Source organism: Paroedura picta, chromosome 11, assembly GCF_049243985.1.
Source record: "Paroedura picta isolate Pp20150507F chromosome 11, Ppicta_v3.0, whole genome shotgun sequence".
Taxonomy (NCBI): domain Eukaryota; kingdom Metazoa; phylum Chordata; class Lepidosauria; order Squamata; family Gekkonidae; genus Paroedura; species Paroedura picta.
The window spans coordinates 18,936,660-18,953,916 of NC_135379.1; the positions used below are offsets into that span (position 1 = coordinate 18,936,660).

The 17,257-nt window shown below is 45.4% G+C and overlaps 1 protein-coding gene across 1 annotated transcript in view; it reads right to left on the bottom strand.

Annotated features, from left to right (window-relative positions):
- STEAP4 (STEAP4 metalloreductase) overlaps positions 1–17,043 on the bottom strand; it is a 29,756-nt gene extending 12,713 nt beyond the window's left edge. The window contains exon 1 of the mRNA XM_077303563.1: positions 16,916–17,043. The gene's annotated coding sequence lies outside the window, so the exon portion shown is untranslated. The remainder of the gene's footprint in view (positions 1–16,915) is intronic.
- Positions 17,044–17,257: the final 214 nt, after the last annotated feature.

Here is a 17,257-nt window from a genome sequence, read left to right on the forward strand (position 1 = left end):
GCACTATAGAAATGCAATAAATAAGTAAAACAACATTTATTGTGCACTGTATTTTTTACTAACTATAGCTCTATCATCTCACTGTTTCCGCCAAAATTGGAACAAAAAGGACTGAATATAGTAGCCAAGAACTTGAGTGTATTTTTTCCCCCCAAGTGGTTAAAAAGTTGTGAGCCTTGGATTTTAGGGGATGGTTCTGATGGAGGTTATAATCTTCCAGAAATACTTTTTGTGCAACCCCTTTCAAAACACATGGGTGTTTTCTGGGAACAAAACATATGGAAGCACATGATCCAAACATGATATAACTTACTTATTTGAAAAAAAAATATTTGTTTGTTTATTACATTTTTATACTGCTCTCCCTTGTGGCTCAGGGCGGTTTACAACATAGCTCAATATGCATGCTCCAGTGTACAGCAAGATACAACATGCTTAAAAAATTAGATTCAGTAGATTGCAACATTTGAAACATGTTAACAGTTAAACCATTTGAACATTAAATCATAACTTAACCATAACTTATTTCTTACTCTCATCCTACTCTCTACTCACCTGTTTTTCTGTGCACAATCAACTTCAGAACAGTTGTGCTTTTTTAACACAGGTTATAGAGCTGCACTATAATTAAATGGTTAAGAAAGATACTTTCATGAAAGGACTGGATCGCTGTAAGAATGCTGGAGGTAACATTGACCATAAGAGTAATTCCTGCATTGTTTCAAATGCCATGTTTAAATCCGTATGCTTTGTTTCTGCTCTGCTTCAGATTTCTGCAATATTGCATTCTTCACGGGAATCTCCCACCCTGCTGATCGTTATTGACCTACGCTATATAATCGGCTTTGAGTCTCAGTGAGAAAGGCAGAGGATAAATAACATGAATAAATACTTGTCGTGGGGAAGGAGGATAGAAAATGTGGCAAAAAGCATAAGGATTTTGTCACCTTCTGGCTGAACTACTGTAAGATGCTGTGCACGGGGCTGCCCTTGAAGGCCCAGAAACGACGGCTGGTCCAGAACGCAGCTACCTATTTGTTTTCAAGGACCTTATGGAACAATGTCTTGCCCATTCTGAAACAGCAATACTGGATGCTTTCAAGTTCGGTTCAAGAGGCTGATTCTGACCTCTGAAGACCTTCACAGACTGGAACCCACACACTGAAGGACCATCTCCATCCATCTCTTCCCATGTGCTGATCCTGGCTGCCACCTGCTGGATGTTCTCCTACTCAATATGGCCCATCAAGTGTCAGCCTGGGCCTTTTCCATTGCAGCTCCCGTGCTGTGGAATGGGCTGCCTGAAGAATTGAGAGGAGGCCCCTCCTTGGAGATCTTTTGGGGGCTCTGCAAGGTCTACTTGATTGCCAGGGCTTTTGAAGCAATCTGAACAGCAGGCTTCTGTGAACAGGGGGGAAGGAGGTACTTCGGGTTTTAAATTTGATTTAAATCTACACGGTTTTAATTATTATTTGTAAGCTGCCTTGAGCCAAGAGGAAAGGCAGGGTATAAGTGTTTTAAGAAATAACAAATCTAGAACGAGGCAGAAGTTCTGCCTCTCCATCCCCAAAAGGGGTGCTCAGATCTCCTCGACATCCCTCCCTCAGCACATCTATGGGTTTATTTTTTAATTTGTGGTCCTGATTGCTAAATGAAGTGCGGCAGCTTGCTCATTCAGTGTGTTGGTGACTGAGACACCGTGGGCCTTTGCACTTGCACAGCTTCATGCGCGATTCTTAAGACGGCACGGCAACTCACTGTAGTGCGTTCTGAGCGCATTGTGCATGCTGTGATTCAAGCACATCAGCACAGACCTCCAGGTTTCCTGACAGTTTGTGCTGCATGGTGCATTTCCGCCACGGTTTGGGCAGCGTTCCAGGGTGGCACGCTTATGCTCAATTACAAATAGTTGCACGGAGGCTTTTCCTCTTGATGGGCTATGTGCTATTGATATGTAACTTGATGGTTATTTTTTATGATTATACATTCCGTCCGCTGCTGAAAGATAAGGGGGTGATATGTTTTAAATAGAGCTATTAATCAGTCTAACCCACAATTACTTAACAGTTACATTTGCATTTTGACTTTCATCCAAGGACTTCATTTCTGTGTTTCAGGCTCATGATAGCCCCGTGAAGGACAGCCTAGGAGGGTGACAGTGCCAGCTGCCCAGGGCTACGCAGTGAACTTCAAAGCTGAGGTGGGCATGAGAAAGGGGGCGTTCTGTAAAGCATCCAAAACCGGCACACTGACACTGTAAAATAAATGTGCTGGATTGTGTTGGTTGAACACATTGGTATTATTACCCTGTGCTGCCTGCAGCCCGATATTTGGCTGGTCGTTTTAAATTAATATGTGATCCATCGACTCTGCCACTTTTAGTCAACATGCACTTGTGTTTTATGCCCGTTTTTCTCTGCTATTCTTTTCCTTTCGGATGCTGGTAGAATAAAATGGGATGTAGAACTTCTGAGCAGGAAGCTTGGGTTTGTTTCTTGAACTACTTAAGCTGGGCTTCCCATTTGCTCAGTGGCAGCAAGAAATTTTTTTCGCCCCTGCTTTCTGCTCCCCACCCTCAGTAATGTGAGGACTTGGTGATAATGGGGGGGGGGGGGGAGTGGAGAATGATACTGCCTTATGGTAACACAATGGAGATTAGGGAATTCCTAAAGTGTCACCTGGAAGTGAGTCACACCCAGTGACTCTCTACTGAGAACTTACATCACATCTTCCATTTCACTCTAGAAATTTCCTCTATGGCAAGGACCAAAGAGATGGGGGAAATTGCTAAAGCATCACCCAGACGTGATGTCACATTCCTCTGAAAGTTCCTCTTTCCCAAGTGCCACTCCAGCATTTCCTGGCAATCCTAATTGATGCCTTTGCCCCAGCTAGAATCTTCCTTGCTTTGGTAAACATGTTCCTGCATCACAGACTTCTGCTAGGTACTCTTGGCCTCTATCCTGACTCTCTGTGCTTCTTGACTCCTGTTAACAAGGAATCCTGTTCTTGACCCTTTGCCAATCTGGGACATTAGGACAGTCCAGCTACAAAGCTTTTCTTTGTCCCCCCCCCCCTCAATATATGCTACTATGGACACTACTCCTTTCTAGCTTCCCACTAAAAATGAAGGTTTATATAGAGCAGGCTTTCTCAACTTATTTACTGTTGAGAACCCCCTGAAACATTCTTCAGGCTTCGAGAAGCCCCAGAAGTGGCTTGATTGTGCAGAACCATGGTTGGGAGGCATAGCTGTGTACATGTGCATCTAGGGCTCCTCCCCTTCCAACTCCCTCCTGGCCCATCATTGGCCATTTTCGGAGGGGGAGGCGGGTTGACATGACCATATATGGTCATATAACCTGATAAATATTTAACAAACTAAAAATAATATAAACATGAATTAACTCCTACTCATTCAAGAAACCTTTCCAAGGCCACCAAAAAAACCCAGGGCTTCACGAAACCCTGGTTGAGAAAGCCTGATGTAGAGGAATGCCCCAGTAAATCCCACAAACGTGTACTACTTATGACCACAGCATACCCCTGATACATGATCAAATTGTATGACAAGATGTCATAGTTCCATTGTATACGGCACTGGTCAGACCACACCTGGAGTACTGTGTGCAGTTCTGGAGGCCTCACTTCAAGAAGGACGTAGATAAAATTGAAAGGGTACAGGGGAGAGCAACGAGGATGATCTAGGGCCAAGGGACCAAGCCCTATGAAGATAGGTTGAGGGACTTGGGAATGTTCAGCCTGGAGAAAAGGAGGTTGAGAGGGGACATGATAGCCCTCTTTAAGTATTTGAAAGGTTGTCACTCAGAGGAGGAGGGCAGGATGCTGTTCCCATTGGCTGCAGAGGAAAGGACACGCAGTAATGGGTTTAAACTATAAGTACAACAATATAGGCTAGATATCAGGAAAAAAATTTTCACAGTCAGCAGTGGAATAGGCTACCTAAGGAGGTGGTGAGCTCCCCCTCACTGGCAATCTTCAAGCAAAGGTTGGATACACACTTTTCTTGGATGCTTTAGGATGCTTAGGGCTGATCCTGCATTGAGCAGGGGGTTGGACTAGATGGCCTGTATGGCCCCTTCCAACTCTGATTCTGTGATTCTATGATTCTATGACACTTCTGTACAAAGCAAACATATACTGGTGCAGCAAATCTCAAAACTAGGTGTCAACTGACAGGTTGATGCCAGGGTAAATGTCTCCCTTAAACCCATTTCTCAGAGGGCAAATTGTATTTTATGAGCAGAGTGTCATTTCTTGGCTTTCTGCCATGTATTCGAGCAGACTGCTGCTGTCTGACAGATGAGTGACTGTGATGGATGAGTGTCTTAAGGAAGGCTCTGCATGAGTGGTACCTTCCAAATCCGGACAGGTCAGTGGGAGGGGCAGGTGGCATGTCAGGATAACCAGTAGGTGAAGGGAGCAGCAGTTCCTTGATGGAACTGAAGGGATTCTCAGAGGTACTCTGCAGACAGGGAAATGGCAGCGGTGAAACATTTGCCAGTAATCCAAATGCAAATCACACACAGATTTATGTATGCACTCAGATATGCCTGAAAAATAACTCATTGGTACTCTGGAGTGTATTCAGATATCTGGCACAATATTCAGGATGCTTGGGAATCGTGCTATCTGGGTGCTTTATAGTTGTGGAAATATTTGGGAATATTAACAGCTGGCATTTTAAGGATGCCAGGCCTGTTTTATTGTCCTCTGGGCAATGGGATGGAGGGGGTGGGGAAGGATGCATCCTGCCCAGTCAGATAAGGCAGCTTCAAGCTGGCACATGTCTCATCCATCCTGGGAAGAACCAAGTTGGAGTCCAGGGACATCTTTAAGACCAACCATGTTCTATTCCAGGTATAAGGTTTTGTGTGCATGCACACTTTGTCAGTGTGTAATCCTGGGAAGGTGATTGCCGGATAGTGTGAGACTTGCCCATCCCCATAAGGTGACTTACTGCTGATACGAGACTCATTTAGCTCCCGACTATTGCGAGCCAGGTACAGGGCTAGGTACAGCTGTGGGTCTGGCTGACTCCTTCTCCCTTTGTGGTGAAGGGCATGGGGCACCTGGTTCATGGGACAGTAGACTTGGACCACTTGGTCCAATATGCTTGACAATTTTTTTGGGGGGGGGTCATTAGTATACAGGCAGGTCTAGCCTCCCTGCAATGGTTATGTTATTTGTGGGAAAATAACCATTTCAGACCGCCTGGAAAAGTCTCCCATACAGAATAGCAGAATCCAAAGGATTCCAAAATCTGGGGGAAATCCAAAATCTCAAAATGCTAATGGGGGACCTAAATATCATGACATATCAGCATTTGTCCATTCAAAAATCCGGATCTAAAAATACCTTTTTGCCAGGCACTCCATCTAAGATTTGTGCAACAAAACAATCTGCCAGGTTTTCCTGTTATTGTGAGACTCTGTGTGTGCCCTTCTGCGTAATGATTGACTTGCAAGGACCCATGTCTGGGCTGCTGAAACTTGTATGGATTATTAATCGACATGCCAATCATCAGTAAGGTTTAGCTGTAATTTTCATTTATTTTCATGTATTGGCTCTTGTTGATCTGTTGCTTTGACATCTGGCAAAATGTTACCCTTTAATGATAAAGTACTTGAAAGATTCACTTTAATACTTTTGGGGGGAAATCGTGGCCGGGGTCCTGGCTCCAGATCTGGTCATGGCCTCTCTGTTCCTCCTTTCCCACCAAATCAGCTACTTGCCAAGACCTGACCACATCAGTCTGTTAGTAAGTAAAAGCAAGGAACTTTCACCAGATTTCACCATCTGCCTGGCAGTACAGATAACTCATTCATTACAAAATATCAAGATTTGGCTACAGCAACAAGGGTAAATGGAGAAAGTGATGGAGAATGGAGAAAGCGAAAATGTGTGTCCTTGTTGAAGGTAAAACAGTAGAAATCAGTGACAGGGCCTTTCTGGTACTGGCTCTGCAGTTTTGGGGACCCCCTCTAGGGATCTTTCTGAGAACCACTTTGAACAATATGTGTTAAAATATAAACCTTTTAAATATGGGGGAAGATGGGGCAATCAGGAAGTAGAAAACTGCAGAAAATGTGAGAATCCTGTATAGGATTATAAGGAGAGTTTATCATGATGCATTTAGGGCCAGAAAACCTTTCGGTTTGGCCACTTTTTGCTATTTGTTTGTATTTTTCTTACTTAGTGAGCTGGATCCAGTGACACCCTTCCTCTGGTAGCAAGAAGCTGCATCTTCTGTTGGAGAATGACTCCTCCCTTAGTCAGAGGGAGGCACTGGATCCCTCCTGACATCTCCATTGAAGGTAGAGGTATCAACATGAAATTTTGTTTGCATGTTTGGGAGATGATTGTACACTTTAGGCTCGACTACTAACTTTGTCCAGTGAAGGAAGAAGTATGCAATTTATTTTGCATGTGAGATTTACTTTGAAAAAATGAACATTTCTTATTACCATCTCCTTCTGGCTTTCCTCAACCTCTATGTGACTGAGAGAGGGCTAGAGAGTATGGGAATGTGAAGACTTGTCTATTGTGTTTTACTCCTTAGGAGAATGTTTTATGGAAACTTTAGATTAATCTTTCAGCACAGTGATTGGGCAGCATTGCTCCCAGTTGCCGATCTTCATCTAAGGGCCCTGGAGGAGCTAAAGATAAGCTGGACCAAGATAGATGTAAGTTCTGCCCTGGTTGTTTTGTAAATAAATTGTTGCAAATTCAAAAAAGAAAAATGAATGTTGATGTTCACTTTCACAGACATTGTAGTCTAATTTCTCAAGCAATGCCATGTGAATGTTGCACTTTACAAAATATTTAAGATGTTGGAACATGCAATATTTGTAGGATGTGTGATTTAACAGCATGAGAAGAACATCCTGCTGGGGCATCAGGGGAGATGTGTATTTAGCCTAGTTAGATTAGGAACTTCCTAATATTTTTGGAAGAATCTCCTCCAGTATCCTGGTTGGATGCCCTGCTCCTTTGAATGTACTTCCTCCCTGCTTGCCTCCAGAACAGACTGAATGCAGAACAGAACAGCTAGTTAGGACTCGCCTCTCCTCTCTGTACAAAGCTGTTTCTTTTCTCAATAAAACTATTTTATTCTTTTAAGCAGCTTGGTGCTCTGCTCCCTTGCATACTTAAACTCTGCCAACATAAGGCATGGATATGCACGGCCAAACATTAGCTGCATTAGTAGCGCTGGCAGCATCTTTGTTTCCCTTATAATGTCTCTGTTGCTCATGGGAGAGATTCTCGGTGCACTTAGACCTGCTGTTCACATTAGCTTTTCACATTTCTAATGGGCATCCATTAAATGACTCTTTGCCCCTCGTCATTTTCCTCGTCTTTGTTATAAACGCTGGTAAATGCAGAGCCATGTGATAAGATTTGGCAATTATCGTGACCTGGAGAACTTTTAGCCCTCGCAGGGAAAAGACATATAAATGCAAGTGCCATTTCTGACAACATTCAGAATACAAAGGCAGTCATAAGTTGAAGGAAAAGAGAGCAACACGTACATGCCTTATTCTGCCTCATACACTAAGAGTACATTGCTAGACAACAACCCGCCCCACCAAAAAAAAAAGAAAAGATTTTTCATGTGTATCTGACTGAGTCTCATTTATGGAAGAGAATTCTTTCTCAAATACTTATTCAGTTCTTTGGGTCCTAGGTATGAAAGTAAACAGCCCTTTAAAACTATTGCTTGGACTGAATGATAAAAATATACCCCTCCACCCGATTTATCTTTTCCTTGTTCATACCTCATTTATACTCTGCTTTCTTCTCCTCAGTTTCCTTGCATTGGGGAGATACGCATCTAGCTAAAAGGAGTGGGGAAAGTTAGTGTATTATGAGTTGATGTTCTGTTATAGGTTTCACAGAAAACCACAAACAAATATGAAAAATGGGGGGGAAATCCTCCAAGGTTTTAATACAGTAAATCAGGGGTAGTCAAACTGCGGCCCTCCAGATGTCCATGGACTACAGTTCCCATGAGCCCCTGCCAGCTGGCAGGGGCTCATGGGAACTGTAGTCCATGGACATCTGGAGGGCCACAGTTTGACTACCCCTGCGAGTAAATTATTGCTGTAATCCATTTTTTAAGCAAACAAGGTCTTTTTTGTTGGGCAGATACTTTCAGCAAAAGGGCCTGAGCTGTGAGTTTTGACACAGCAGATAAAACGAATCGTTGGAAGTGATAAATCCTCCCACGGAGAATGCAGGGCTATTCTGCTCCCCACATCTCCGCCTTTTATCAGGAGAACACTAAAGCTGCCTGGAGCTCCTGCAGACGCATGAGGCAGAGGCCTAGAAAGATGTGCTTAATGTTGTCTAAATCATAAAGCACTGAGAGAGCTGCAAATCTTGCCACCTCAACCTGTTCCCATAAATACACAAGACCGGGCTTAAAAGTTGAGTCATTTCCTTTGCATTTTCAGGGCTGTTGAACTGTTCAGAGTTTAAAAGTATCAACCGTTAATCCGGTCCAGTCAAGTGCGCAGTGAATTAGAAATGAGTCCATAAAATACTAGAAGTTTCCGAATCAGAGGGGGAGCAGAGCTTTAAGTATAAAAGATGGATGGGGAGAAAAACAGGTGTCCCTTCGACTCCAGGAATGTACGCTGTTGGCTTGTAAGCGACGCAAAATGAGGAATTGAGGGTATCTTGGATCAATTTCTCTCCCTGTGACTGTGCAAGGTTTTGCAAATCACAGGGCTCCTCGTCTAGTAGATGGAAGGCCCAGATCAAAGGCTGCCATCAATCAGGCCAGGTGCTTTTTAAAAAGTCAGCAGCTGCCATAGTTGCGGATAACATGAACACCCTTCCATGCAAAACAGTCACATGGGAAGAACTGATCTGCCAGCCATTTATGCGGTGATGGAAGACACTGCTCAAAACTGAGGATAGATAAGAGAGCAGAGGTCCCCACCACACTGCTGCCTGCTGATACCTTTTGTGGTGCTCACCACCCATTTTAAGAAAGTGGGTGGGACCAAGTGGGGCTCCTGACCCAGAGGGCTTCTAACTGGTCAATGAAGATCTGCAGATGAACATAACAATGTTTTGGAGGCAACTGGCACTGCACTTAAATTCTCTCTCCAACTCTTTCCCCCCCCCCCCCCAGGGTATTTTAAAAGAGCAGTCCTCTTGTCCCCTGCACTTGGGTTTCTTCTGTGCACGTGCTTGTGTGTGTGTGTGTGTTGGTTTCACACAGTGGCCATTTTATGGTTGCACCCACCACCTTGTGTCAGAATTACAATGGTGCCCACAAGCTCAAAAAATGTGGAGACTTTAAATGTGCATAAATGTTAAAAGCAACATAATCTGACTATAGGTTTCCAAGGACGTTTGCATGGATGTGGCGATCCAGCCGTTGAACTGGGAGCCCGCTTAGTGTAGTGGTTGACAGCAACAGACTCTAATCAGGTTTGATTTCCCACTCTTCCACATGCAGCTGGGTGATCTTGGGCCAGTCACAGTTCTCTCAGAGCTCTCTCAGCCCCACCTACCTCACAGGCCGTCTGTTGTGGGGAGAGGAAAGGGGAGGTGTTTGTATGCCATTTTGGGACTCCTTCAGTTAGTGAAAAGCACCTTTTTCCCCTCTGGGCAGGATGCCCTTTTATCATGAAGGTAAAAATGTACAATATGCTGAAGTTTTAATATCTGTAAACAGAATTATGCACTGATGTGTCACTAATGATGCGTCAAACTTTATTACAGTCGTTCAGACCAAGTTACATGAAGTTAATACATAAAAGGCCAAAAGACACATCAACAGAATTATGCTTATATGTGTTCCATCCTAGCAAGCGGCCAAGTTACTGCACATGTACAGGGACTTTGTGCGTGCCATTGTTTGTCATATGTGTGGCTCTGCACACGTGATCTGGCTGCACACAGCCCCTGCCTGAGAGCTGGAGGGGATACTGAGGACAAGAGAAGGGACTGAGAAGGATGCAATTCTCCCACTCTTTCCTTCCTGTGGAAGACCACATCACCATGACTGCCAATTGCCTCACAGCGTTGTACATACACAGCTGTGGTTGCTACACGCACAGGCAATTGGATGGTAACAATAAAAGGCATATCCGGGTCAGTGTCCTCATTGACTTTGACTTCATGTGGCTGTTCAGGTACTAATATTTTCAAATGTCTACTGTGCATTCCTTGAGTTGCAAGCGTGGAAGTTTTATTTGTTTTCTTACACAGCAGCCTGAGTAGTTTTTTAAAAATTTTTAAATCTAACATTCTGAATTGTGTTTCTGAACTCGGTATCCTAGTCCAGGGGTAGTCAAACTGCGGCCCTCCAGATGTCCATGGACTACAATCCCCATGAGCCCCTGCCAGCGAATGCTGGCAGGGGCTCATGGGAATTGTAGTCCATGGACATCTGGAGGGCCACAGTTTGACTACCCCTGCGCCTAGTCCATTGGTCGGTTTTATAATTATTGGATATTTATGGCCAGGAGCTGTTCTCTTCTCCCCCCTCCCAATCCCAATCGGGAACAGCTCTGGTCAGGAATTGGGTTGAGTTTGCCCAGAAATGCAGCCCAGTCCAGCAAGTCATCCCCTCTAGCATGAAGCCTTGGGACAGTGTGCTGAGGCTCAGCAAACCTTGGGCGAGCCGTAATTTCCCCGATGTTGCAACGGGCCATCGATGCCAGCTGTTGCTGGTAAAGTCTCCGCGACAAAGCAGTGTGTGAACTCTTGGCACCGCCTGATGTAAGGTCTTTCAAAATATACGTATCTCCCTGGGGCAGAAGAACTCATGCAGGGGACAGAAGAAGCAAAACAAAGCTGAAGCTCAGAGTCAGACTTAGATCAAAACTGTACACGCTCTGTAATGTGCAGGAATTTTATATAATCCTTCCCGGATGGCCGCCCGGATAGAAACCTGATACAAGTGTCTTGAGAATGGCTTTGTGTTTTTTCTTGCTGGCAGGCCAACTGTAGGAGAGCAGCTGAAAAGTTCCTCACCCAGGACAAGTCAGTCGTAGCCAAACTTCAGCCTGGCAATGACTAATCTTCAGCCGTGGTGTGAAGAAATGTTCTGTGGCATGGCGGGCTCTCTTCTGCCTCCCCTCTCTGCAAAGTCTACCCTTCTCTCCGGATATTGGCTTGGGTCCTGCCTGGAATTTCCATGGGAAACTCCATTTTGCAACAATCCCCCCCCCCCCCAGAGGAATCCCTGATTCTTCCACTATTCCTCAGGTTCCCTGTCCGACAGAAAAAACATAGCCCAGCTATGAAGTGGTTTTTCACAAGTAACTTCAAGACCAACAAGACTTCCAGGATATAAACTTCTGGGAATCAAATCTCCCTTTGTCGGATATGAAGGGGTTTGGCAGATATGTTTGACAAAGAGAGCTTACACTTAAATCTTGAAAATCATGTTGCTCTTTGAACTACGACTGTACTTGGATCTTGCTCAACATCCCTCAGTTTGAAGTCTGTGTCCTGGAACTAATATTTGCATGATTTAACGTTTTAAAAGCTGCACCTACTTTATTTTCTTTCATGTCACCACAACAGTTCACTGGTATAGCAGAAAGTCAAGGGAATAATTACTTTTAAATCAGGACAAAACTTGCCCAGAGGACTGATAAGGTAGCACAGTTGTGGGAAACACTTGTGCTCTCACAAGAGTTCTGCTTTCCAGCATAGCTGCCCTATGGAAGTGCGCAGCCTCTGCTGACTATGGAAGTGCGCAGCCTCTGCTGACTATGAAATGAACAATCCCTTTGCGGGTTTCGTCTTTAAATAAGGCTCATCTTGAAAACAAAGTGGCAAGAGGGTGCACAGAAATAGTTCTAGTATTTTTTAAAAGCTTGACTGTAAACTGGCAATGGTCTTTCTCAGGGCTAGTCAACCTGTGGTCCTCCAGATGTTCGTGGACTACAATTCCCATGATCCCCTGCCAGCAACCGCTGGCAGGGGCTCATGGGATTTGTAGTCCACGAACATCTGGAGGACCACAGGTTGACTACCTCTGGTCTTTCTGACTCTTTTCAGAAGTTAAACTGTGTTACACCTTAGCCTAAAGAGAACGTGTCTATTCTATCCCAAGCATATCTATTCAGAAGTAAATCCCATGCCATTCCACACAGACTAAATGTGTCTCCCCCTCCTTCCCCTTTGATTTCTGATGGCTCAGAAGATCCAGAGATGCCAGAAACCGCTTTCCATTCCTTGGCAGGGAAGCAGGTGCTTCTTTTAAAGGTATTTTAAAAAACCCTGCTTCATCATTTCTGGAAAGGAATGTCTGGTTTCTTCATGCAACCATCTCTGCACAGCTCTTAGGGCTTCTTGTGCTCGGAGATCAAAGGCATTTCCTGCCACAATCTGGCAACCCACAGATGGGTAGAAGCCATGAGCCACTGGGCTGGGCTCTCTAACAGGAGCTGGGATGATTAGTAAACAATGGGGCTTATCTCGTGCAGAGGAGACAATTTTGGCAGGTTTTCTCTTTTTTTGCATGGCCATGAAAAGGCACACTAGCGGCATTTCTTTGTAGATGCACATTAATGGTGACTTGTGAGTCACAAGCATGACTTAGCCATTGGTAACAGGACATTGGGATGCTCATAAGGGACAAGGTTCCTTTGAGGAGGTCTGCCGTACAGATTGCAACCGCATTCCCACAATAAATTAAGGATTCAATCGGAGGCAAAGTTAAGCACCTTGCATTAGGGCAGAAGCCACTATAACAAAACAATTCTTCCTATTTATGATTTCTTCCAAGTGGAAGAGACTCCACTGACCCAGAAAACTGGTTTCATTGCTGAATCATTCTGACAGTTATCAGTATCTGTTTTGTTATTTCAAAAACAAATCCGATTTTCTATCTTCCTGGTTCTTTTCCAAGAAGTATAACGACCCCTAAACATGTAACATATTTATTTATAACTTATATTTATTAACCGCCACTCCCGGACCCTGCCGTCTTGTGGTGGTTTACAATAAAATTTAAAAGCCGCATAAAATACATAACAACACCACAAAACTCTACTGGCGGCAAAAAAACAATATGTGGAATTCCCCCCCCTCCCATCCATCCGCAAGCTATAGTAACAGCCACCACCATACCCACATCCGGGGGGGGGGAGGGGAAATCTTCTGGCAGAGTCCAGCCTGTGGGGGCCTGTACCAGGAGGGACCCAGTCTTCCTAGCCTGGTCTCAACCAAATGCCTGGTAGAAGAGCTCTGAGTTACAGGCCTTGTAGAACTGTGATAACTCCGTCATAACTCTCAGCTCTTCCGGGAGCTCATTCCACCAGGTTGGGGCCAGGACCAAAAAGGCCGTGGCCCTGGTCGAGACTGGGTGGGCCACCTGGGGACTGGGAACAACCAACCGATTCAAACCCGCAGAGTGAAGTGCCCTGCAGGGGGCATAAGACAAGCGGTCCCTTAGATAAGTGGGGCTCAGGCCACGGATGGCCTTAAAGGTAAGAACCAAAACCTCGAACCTGATCCGGAAGCTAACCAGCAACCAGTTTTAGAGATCCATTTGTGAACCACATTTATGGCCCATACAAAGCCACTTTACACCAACAGATTATCAGTTTACGCCATCAGGGCTGCTTGCACGTCCTTAAGGGTATCTTTATGGATGTTTTCCTATATGACGCTTGAAGTGGAAGCAATTTCCCCTGTATTAGTAATGAAAACGTAAAAACTAGTCAGTACAAAATGTCCCTCTTCTGCTTTCTCTCCCAGAGGAACATCAGATGTATGTATTAGAAGAGAGGTTAAAGGTGGGCCTTCCATGCCCCTGCAAGGAGAGAAGGCTGCCTGGCATAGCACGATCTCGTCAGATCTTGGAAAATAAGTAAGGTAAGAACTTGGAAAGGACACCTCCAAGGAAGACTCCGAGGGCTCCACGGAGGAAGGCAATGGCAAACCATCTCTGCTTCTCACTTGCCCTGAAAGCCCCTTCCTGGGATTGCTATAAGTCTGCTGCAACTAGATGGCACCTCGCACACACACCCACATGTTCCTCCAACAAACAAATAATTGCTGTGCAACTTTAAACAAATCTTGGCATATCCATTGTTTTGACTACCACATTGCACAAACAGCTGGTATGTTCAAAACACTCTTTTCCATCATAAAGTAGTTCGGGAAGAACGTCTCTAGTCAAGTGCTCTTGAGATTTATTAACTTTTCCTCCAAGTACACGGAGTGAGTGATGGTTAAGCATGAAGCAGCTAGCAAATATTTTGGCATGCTGTTGGAATGCTTTCTTAGTTATTATTTCAAACTCTTGCAAATCACTCATTAGGGCCTTGGAAAGGTTGTCTCGCTTTTTTCTGTCTTAAAAATAATGCCGCAGTTTCTAATTTAATGCACCATTAAAAAAAACCCCAATTTGAAAAATGTACTTGCATATTTCAGTGTGTTTGACAGCAAAGCAATAGAGAGATATACAGGGAGAACAAGACCTGCAAACTTCCAAAGCCCTTTCAGCAGGCGTAAGCAACATCCAAAGTAATGAGTTGATAACCTGCAAGTAAACGTTTAAGGCTTCACACACACTACTGAGTCAACCGAGATCCTTTCGCACAACAGCAATTGCACTACAATTTGGAAAATGGGGGTTAACATCTTCCCGCCCCAGTTAGCTCTCCACCTTTAAGTGAACTGATGCAGCCGGTGAGGAGGAGCTGGGGGAAGCATTTGCCTCCCCTTCTGACTAGAGGGTGTTGGCAGCAGTGGGAGATTGGAGCTGTGCTCTGCAGGTGTGTCGTTGCTGGCTAATCAGCAGTGCCCTGCCGTCACCCTGCTGGGATCACCATGTTGTGCAGGTGGCCAGGGAGCCCCATAGTGTCGACCCAGCCTCCCCTGCCCTGCCTTCTCGTGCTGTCGCTTCTCATCTCTGGTGCACCCACCAACTGCTGCCTTTTTGCTCACCTAGCCAATCTCACCAGTGGTTGAAACAGGAGCAAAAGAGTCTCTGGTTTGCCAGTCTGGCAACCTGATGTTCTAGTTTAGGATGTCATCTGCGAGCCAGCCTGGTGTTGCAGTTAAAGAGTGACATATTCTAATCCAGGGGTGGTCAAACTGCGGCCCTCCAGATGTCCGTGACTACAATTCCCATGAGCCCCTGCCAGCGTTCGCTGGCAGGGGCTCATGGGAATTGTAGTCCATGGACATCTGGAGGGCCGCAGTTTGACTACCCCTGTCCTAATCTGGTTTGATTCCCAGCTCCTCCACATGCAGCCAGCTGGGTGACCTGGGCCAGTCACAGTTTTCTTAGAGGTGTTTTCACAGAGTAGTTCTCTTAGAGCTCTCTCTACCTCACCTCTACTGCACAGGGTGTCTGTTGTGGGGAGAGGAAGGGAAAGGTGGCTGAAAGTCTCTTTGAGACCACATTGGGTAGTCAAAAGCAGGGTATAAAAAAACACAGCTCTTCTTTATCATCTTATGCTCACTTATTTGGCAGCATCCCACCTGCAGAACGGCAAGCGGCAGAGTAATCAGGCATCCAGTCAAGATGCCTGGAAAGTAAACGGAGCACTGCAGAAGGTTTCTGTCATTGCGAAAGTAATAGCCCCCCCTCATATCCTATGCAGAAGTTTTACCTTTATTTAAAATGGGAGGTTTGTGTGTTATGTCCAGGAAACGAGGCCTGCTGAATGTGGTGTAGTGCTTAAGAGTGGTGATCTCTAATCTGGAGAACGGGGTTTGATTCCCCACTCCTCCGCATGCAGCCAGCTGGGTGACCCTGGGCTAGTCACAGTCCTGATTGTGCTGTTCTTACAGAGCAGCCCTGTCAGAGCTCTCTCAGCCTCACCTCCCTCACAGGGTGTCTGTTGTGGGGAGAGGAAGGGAAGGCAATTGTAAGTCGCCTTGAGACTCCTTCGGGTAGTAAAAAGTGGGGTACAGAAAAACTGCTTCTTCTCCATTGCTTCTCGTGATAGTAACCTCAGTGTCTGGGGCCTCAGATATCCCAACATACTTTCTTGAATGAAAAAACTGTTGCCTGACAAGTCGAATGGGGGAGGAGGAGGAGGAGGAGGAGGAGGGGGACCGCTGATTTTGTCCCCTCAGCAGTTTCCCTGCTCCAAATTGCTCCCTCAGTCAGCTTCCCCCCAGCATTGAGGACCTCTGCAGTTGCTTGAGCCAGGGAGTGTCTTTCTCTGTTTTAAGAAGTCCGTTGGAACATTACATACATTTATTTGCGTTGTTATTTATACCCAAATTTCCTCACCAGTGGGGGCCCAAAGCAGTTTACAACATCACTCTCTCCTCCTCCTTCTTATCCTCACAACAACCCTGTGAAGTAGGTTCAGCTGAGAGTAGGAGATGGCCCACATTCACCCAGGAAGCCTTCATGGCAAAATGAGAATTCCAACCCGGGGTACCCAGAGCTAGTCTGACTCTAACCACTACACTACACTGCCTCTCCTTGGAGTGTAATATTTAGTTTGGCCCCAATCTCCTAATCCAGGGGTAGTCAACCTGTGGTCCTCCAGATGTTCATGGACTACAATTCCCACGAGCCCCTGCCAGCATTTGCTGGCAGGGGCTCGTGGGAATTGTAGTCCATGAACACCTGGAGGACCACAGGTTGACTACCCCTGTAATCTGTCCCCTGCAATCATTTTGTAGTGTTAACAACAATCGGAGAGGGAGGTGGGAAGGGAGATGCACGGAGAGAGAGAGAGAAATAAATAAAAATGAAACTCCCTTTTGCATTTCTAGGACAGAGTAAACCCCTTATCCTAGGCATTGCATCACAGTCTTGTGCAGATGAATGCAAACATTGAATCCCAAAGCAAATGGGCTAGTGGAGAATTCTTCCAAGAAATCCCCCTTCAGTGTATCTAATAAAGTAGGGAACCACAGCAAGGCTTGCACTGAAACGGAGACTTACCTTGCACGCCCAGGCTTCTCCTGTGGTTCCCCACCCCCTTCTGTCCTTGAGCACAGCTACAGCTGCAGCAGCAGCAGCTGGATAAAGGAACGGCAGAGTCGTCCTGCTGCTTGGACAGAGTGGGGAGTCCTCGGTCACCCTCAGACATTTATGAGCTGGAGAAGAGAGGCAGGAAAGGGAGGGGGAGGGGGAAATTTGAGGATTTTGCAAGACTGGACCCATGAGAAAAAAAACAAAACCAAAATTCCTGTCAAGAGTCTTGGGGAAAATCCCTGCCCTGGTGCTTTATTGGGTGAGGTTGGGTTGCAGTTGTGTTCTCTTTGTTCACACCGGTGAGTTGCA